This window comes from Martes martes, assembly GCF_963455335.1.
Source record: "Martes martes genome assembly, chromosome: 3".
Taxonomy (NCBI): Eukaryota; Metazoa; Chordata; class Mammalia; order Carnivora; family Mustelidae; genus Martes; species Martes martes.
In genome coordinates this window covers 152,182,750-152,189,412 of record NC_137890.1, presented here as the reverse complement: position 1 = coordinate 152,189,412, position 6,663 = coordinate 152,182,750, and positions in this window count along the sequence as shown.

Genomic DNA, 6,663 nt, shown 5'->3' with positions numbered 1-6,663 from the left:
CCTGCCTGCAGAACTTGGAGGGTGGTGGGCAGGCAGGTGGTGGGCACAGAGCCCTTGCAGCCAGCCTGCCGGGACCCTCTGGGGGGGTGGTGAAGCTGGGGCTGCCTGTGCTGGAGAGGGAGGGTGCACCAGCTCAGGCTCCCTGCCGTCCTGTGACACCAGAGGCACCTGTTCCTGGCCACCCTTCACGACTGTGCTTGTTGCCCGTGTGCCCGCAGCAAGGGAGAGCCACCTGTGCCCCAGGGAGTCCCGCACTGGGAGGGCACCGAGCCCCAGTCCTGATCTGAGCTCCACCGCAGGCGGCGACATCCTTAGACCCACAGGGCCTCCCATTCCTCATCTGCAGAATGGGGAGTGGTGCCGACCTGCCTGCCCCTGGGGTCTGGAGGGGGTGTGCCAGTCCCCTGTGGGAGGAGAGGGTGTGCCAGTCCCCTGTGGGAGGGATCTCTGTCCTGAGATGGAGCAGGGGAAAGGAGTATGGTGCCACCTCCAGGCTCTTGGTCCCCAGATGGGACTGACGGAGCTAGACGGGGGCTGGTCTGCAGGACACTGTCACTGCCTGGATCTGGGGGGAGGGGCAGGTCTGAGGGTGGGGCTGGGGGAGCTGGGGTGTCAGAAGGTGCCAGATAATCTGATGTCTCCCTGGCTCCTCCTGTGCCACCTGCAGGACCTTGTAGTTCCAAGGGCTGGGCCACAGAAGAGGGGGTGTTGTGGGGGTGGGCAGTAGACACAGACCCAGCCTCGGAGGTGGTCCAGCCCAGGGTGGTCAGGAGAGCACTGGACAGGGGGCCAGCACACCCGACTTGAGGGGCTGGTAGCCTGTGAGCATTCCCTGGGGCCTTGGGCAAGTCCGTCCCAGGCCTCAGGACTTTCTCAGCGGTGGGGTGAGACCACGGCCAGCAGGGGGCGCCCCACAGCCATCCTGGGTTCCAGGAAGCCCTGGGGTGAGGCGGTGGCTCAGATCCAGGTTTGAGGCTGGAGGTGGTGGGGGAGGGGGAAGGGGGTAGGCGCCTCTGCTGGGCACTCAGAGGTGATTCCCCAGATGCCTTCTGGCGGCCCTAGGAATTCAGAGCCCCTGCCCCACGGCTGATGCTGGGAAAGCTGTGTTTTCCTGAGATGTTCTGGATGATTCTGATGCTCAGCGGCCTGGAAACCCCCAGCCCACTAGCAGCCCCCGGTGGGGAGCAGATGTTCCCTGTCAGAGTCTGAAGCTGACCCCAGCAAGGCCACACTCCCAGCTCTGAGGCCTGTTTGGTGCCTGTAAGCCTGTCGTCCAGTTGGCTAAACCCCAGAGCCCCATACAGGCATCTGGGGCTGCAGACGTCAGTGAGGGGACCAAATGCAGTGAGGTGACCTTGTCCCCAGTGCCAGCCCAGGAGCTCCCCAACGAGCCGGCAAAATACTGGACAGAGGGCACCCCATCTCTCTCCCAGGCCCATAAATGTGTGCAGGACAAACATGAAGAAAAATGAAGTTGTACCAAAGGTGCCGAAAGAACATCGCCTTTTTCCTCACGACTAAATAAATATGGCTAATAACACAACTCTTCCCGTCTCAATGCACCGGTTAAATGCAGAGACAGTCTCTTCCTTCTTTTTTAAACTGACTCGGAAATTCATTTGAAAGGAACAGTGAACAAGGACAGCTGTGTGGCCGGCCTCCAAGAAGGCCCCCAGCATCCCCGTCCCAATAGCGCCTCCTGTGTGCCCCTCTGTGTTGTTTGGCAGAATATGGCAGAAGAGAGAGCTCTTGCTTCAAGTAGGTAATAACGGCTCCCATCTTTGTGGCTCCCTTACCTCTGAGGAGAGCCCTGGGCCATGCTGGGAGCAGGCCAGTAAGAGAGGTCCATGCAGGGAGAAGCAAGGCCTCCCGTCCCAGTCTGGCCCTCAGATGACTGCAGCCTGGCTGACCCATGGTGCCAGCTAAGGACAAATCCGAAGGTAGAAGCCCCACTAAGGTGCTCCCAGAGCCAGGAAACCACGTGAGATCACAGATGTTTGTTGTTTTAAGAAACTAGATTTGGGGGACACCTGGGTGGCTCAGTCGGTTAGGCCTCTGCCTCAGCTCAGGTCATAATCCCAGGGTCCTGGGATCGAGCCACACATTGGGCTCACTGTTCAGCGGGGAGCCTGCTTCTCCCTCTCCCTCTGCTGTTCCCCTGCTTGTGCTCTTTCTCTCTCTCAAATAAATAAAATCCTAAAAAAAAAGACACTCGATTGTGGGGTCATTTGTTATGCAGCAACAGATAACAAATCCAGCAAACAAAAAGATTAAAGAGGAAGAGGCATTTCAGACGTGACGACATCGTAATTGTAGAGCAGTAGTCTCTCAGACCGGGTGGTTCTGGTCCCAAAGTATATTTCGTTCCGATCAACAGACCAGAGCAGAGAAAGCTGAGACATTTCACACGGAAAACATTGCCCTAAGACAAAGATGCCATAGCTAATCCATGGGAGAAAGAAGGAATGGTCGATAGCAGTCTCCAGAGTGCTGGTAAACTATTTGCTGGTGGGGGGAATAGGACTTCAGGGCAGCCCTGCCCCACATAAATCCCAGATGGAACAAGAGATACCATAAGCAGGTAAAGCTATAAAACCCCCGAGGAGGGGCTGGGCAGGTCAGGTGTGCCAGGGGCCTCACCACCCATGGGTGTCGGGCCAGGCGTAGGGACCAGAGTCCCTTCCCACTGGAGGAAAAGCCTCAGTCACCCACACCGGCCCGCAGGCCCGCCGGCCAGGAGGTGCCTTGGGCTGCACACACTCTAATGCGTGACTTCACTCCCCGACTCTGAATCACGGAGGTGGCGCCGTGGTTATTTATCTTAGCCCAAAATGACACGACCCACATGTCCATTAATAGAAGTAACTGGATGTCCCTTTGAATTCTTAAAGTGTGATATAGTCACAGCATGATGAAATTGAAGATGATATGTTCAAAGACTGATGGCATCAGAAATGCTGGGGAGGTGACATAAACTGATAAAACAGGACCCGCACACATCCCGCAGCCTCCCAGTCTTTGGCGCGGGGTAGACTGGAGGGGAGATGCCCCTGTGTTCGAGGGGATCATCTTTTACAGGTCGAAGTGTTCTACTTCGGATTTTCCTGTGTTTTCCAAATGCTCCAGGATGAACATGTGTTATTTTTATCATCATGAAAAGAAACAAGCAACGTATTTTTAAAAATGGCCCAGATCTGTAGCAATCTGAGATAAAGATCTGTTTCGAGCACTTGGTGTCGAGTTTCCCAAACAGGCCAGTGACATGAGGCATGAGGTGGTATGTCTTCTCTCCCCACATTAGGGGTGGAGGGGCAGCTCCCTGTGACAGGGGCCCATCATCAGAATACCCTGTCCTCTTTCCTCCAGCCTGGGCTGGGTATACATTAACCCTTTGTGTTCTGGCTACAAGCACGGGGGCAGGAGTAACACCTCTGTTCCCCCTGCAGTGATGTCCCCAGGATGGTCCTGGGGAAGTGAGAGCTGGAGACGCCCATGAGTGTTTCCCTCTGAGACCACAGGATGCTGATGCTCAAGGCCAGGGTGCAGATTCTGGGACCATCTGAAGCAGGGGCTGGGCTGGGCTGCGCAGGACTGAGTTAGGCTGAACTGGGCTGGGCTGGGCTGGGCAGGACTGAGTTAGGCTGGACTGGGCTGAACTGGGCTGGGCAGGGCTGAACTGGGCTGACTTGGGCTGAACTGGGCTGGGCAGAGCTGAACTGGGCTGGGCAGGGCTGAACGGGGCTGAGCTGGGCTGAACTGGGCTGGACAGGGCTGAACGGGGCTGAGCTGGGCTGAGCTGGGCTGGGCTGGGCTGGGCTGAACTGGGCTGGGCAGGACTGAGCTGTCTATGACTGAGCTGGACTGGGCTATGACTGAGCTCTGGGCTGGGCTGGGCTGAACTAGTCAGGGCTGAGCTGGGCTGGGCTAGACTGAGCTAAGCTAGGCTGAGCTGGGCTGAGCTGGGCTGAACTGGGCTGAACTGGCCTGGGCTGGGCTGAACTGGGCTGGGCTGGGCTGAACTGGGTTGAACTAGGCTAAGCTGGGCTGAAGTGGGCTGAAGTGGGCTGGGCTGAGCTAGGCTGGGCAGGACTGGATTGAACTGGGCTGAGCTGGGATGGGCTGGACTGAGCTAAGAGTGGGCTGGGCTGGACTGGGCAGGCTGGGCTGGACTGGGTTAGGCTGAACTGGGCTGTGCTGGGCTGGGCTGGGCTGGGCTAGGATGAACTGGGCTGAATTGAGCAGACTGGGAAGGTTGATCTGGGCTGTGACTCAGCTGGGCAGGGCTGGGGAGGGCAGCATGGAATCAGAAAGCATGAGTGAGCAGAGTTTGGAAGCACCTTGAAAACTTGTAATTACCTAGTCAGCCGTGGCAGTAATTTGTGTAAGGACTGAATTCTAACCAGACAGCGTACACAGTGGGACCAGGACTGTGGCTCCTAGCCTACAACCATCCCCTAAGCAGGGAGCAGGACCAGCGACTACACTGGCAGGACAGGGGTCACCTGTCCAGGACCCAAGCTGTCATGATACCCTAATACCCTTGAGAAATCACCTAACTTCGCCAGGAGTGGGGGCTATCACCCCCAGAGCCTCCCTGCACTGGAGCCGCATCAGGCCAGTCCCTGGGGAGCATCCTGGTGCCTCTATCAGACGCAGCCCTCCCTGACCCTCCACATCCCACGTGCCTGGAGAATGGTGGTATTAACAAGGGCCACATGGGTGAAGGAAGGAGGGGCGACAGATGGAGCCCTCACCCGGCCTCCCCGGCTGCGGGCTTCTCTCCCGTGTACCTGCATGTCCTCGGCTGGGAAGCTTTGCTCTGACCATTGGCAGAAGAGATATCCACAGACCCCCTCTCAGTGGCCTGGGTCCAGGGCACCGCTGCGTTCCTGTTGTGAGGGGTTCCCCCGTGGCCACTGTGAACCAAGGCTGCGGGGGAGGCTTCATGCCCCTGCGGCTGTATTTTTAGATGATCCCATTTCTTCACCACCTCTGGCTCTCACAAGGAAGGAGGATGCCAGGGCTGCCCCAGGGCTGAAGCCACGCCATGACCTGGGGCCTCAGGTTCCAGCGTCCCTGCTGCCAGCCCAGGAGAGCCCTCCGGGAGGCCTCCTTACCTCTCTGGGTACCGCTTTAACCACCAAAGGCTTCCCGACCACCACCGCAGATCCCAAATTCTGAAAGCCTTTGCTCACCAACCTGCATGTCTTTGTGATAGTCACTTTTCCCCGGTTGACAGATGAACACAAGGCCACTTGGGGGCCTGTCAATGACCATTAGAGAAGTGAGTACCGTCAGGTCCTGCTCACACCCAGGCCCTGAGCTGGGGCCTCTATGCGCCCCTTAGTCTCCAGCCCAGCCTCCACTGTCCCCCTGGAGTGCTTTCTGCTGTCTGTCCTGGTCCCTGGGGTCCGGGAGACCTCAGCCCTCCTGACGTGGCCGTGGCCAGTGTGGGCCTCCAGATCTAAAGCCTGGGAGGGGCATCACCTCTCTCCCTCCCCCACCGGGCCCTCCCTCCCCCGCTCCCTCCCAAAGCAGGCAGCGCTAAAAATACCCTTCTGTCCGTCCCCACGTGGTGCCCAGCCCAGCCCAGCCCAGCCCAACAGGCCATCTGTACCCCTGGCTGGTTGGGAAGTCCTATTCTCCGGCCTGAGTTCTTGGAGAACCAAGGGCCAACTGAGAGGTAGGGTCCCAGGGACTCTGGAGTGTGGGTATTGGGGAATGGGAGGTGGGATTTGGGGCAGAGAGCAGCAGAGGACAGCAGGATAGCCTGTGGGGCATAGAGATCACAGTGCTGGGTGTTTGGACACAGACCCCTAATCCCAGTCACGCTGGGCTCCTTGGGGTACGGTGAGGGCTCAGCCGGCACACTCCCCTCAGTGTCCTGGCTGGAGAGGTGGGCAACGGGGAGGCTGGACCACCTCCTCCAGCCGTAGCCAGGACCCCAGTGTCCAGTCCCTAGGGGCAGCTGGCTTTAGGCCCTTTGTGTCCTGCCCGCTGAAGCCCTCCTCACTCCTGGCCAGGACAGGCACCAGGCTGAGGCTCTGAGGCTCTCCAGAAGCCCCCATCCCTTTTGTTCGGGACCGCAGCGTGGCAGGTGTCAGTAAACACAGCTGAAGCCCTGGGAGAAGGCGGGTGGGAACTCTGCCCACTGCCCCTGAGGCCATAGCGGCTGGCCACAGGGAACGCAGGAATGACGGGAATGTGAGGCCTGGGGGGCAGTGGCCAAGGGCTCGTCTTCTGTCCTCACTCAGCCAGAGGGCCTCCCTGGGAGGGGGTCAGGCAGGACGGATGCTGGCCGGGCCCCGACCTGTCCCGTCCTCGCTGGGCTCCCTGGGTACTGCCCTGCTCTGTAGGCGCGCTGGGAGAGGGGGTATAGGGAAGGGCCTCAGCTCCTGCCACCGACCCTGGCACCGGCACCGAAGCTTAGCAGGGCTCTCCTTGCCCCTTGGCACCCACAGGTCACGGTTCTCTTTACAGGCCTTTGTTATTCTGGTCTTACTTATTTCACCAAGGGTTTTGGTCCCTGCGGGGGCCAGTGTCCCTTTTCCTTCCCTTTGCCGGCTCTGCAAGGCGCCCCCTGGTGGACAGACGATGTCTTTTTGAACCATTGTAGGTAGGTAGCTCCAGGTGAAATCTGGGGCAACTTTCTTGGGGTAAAAC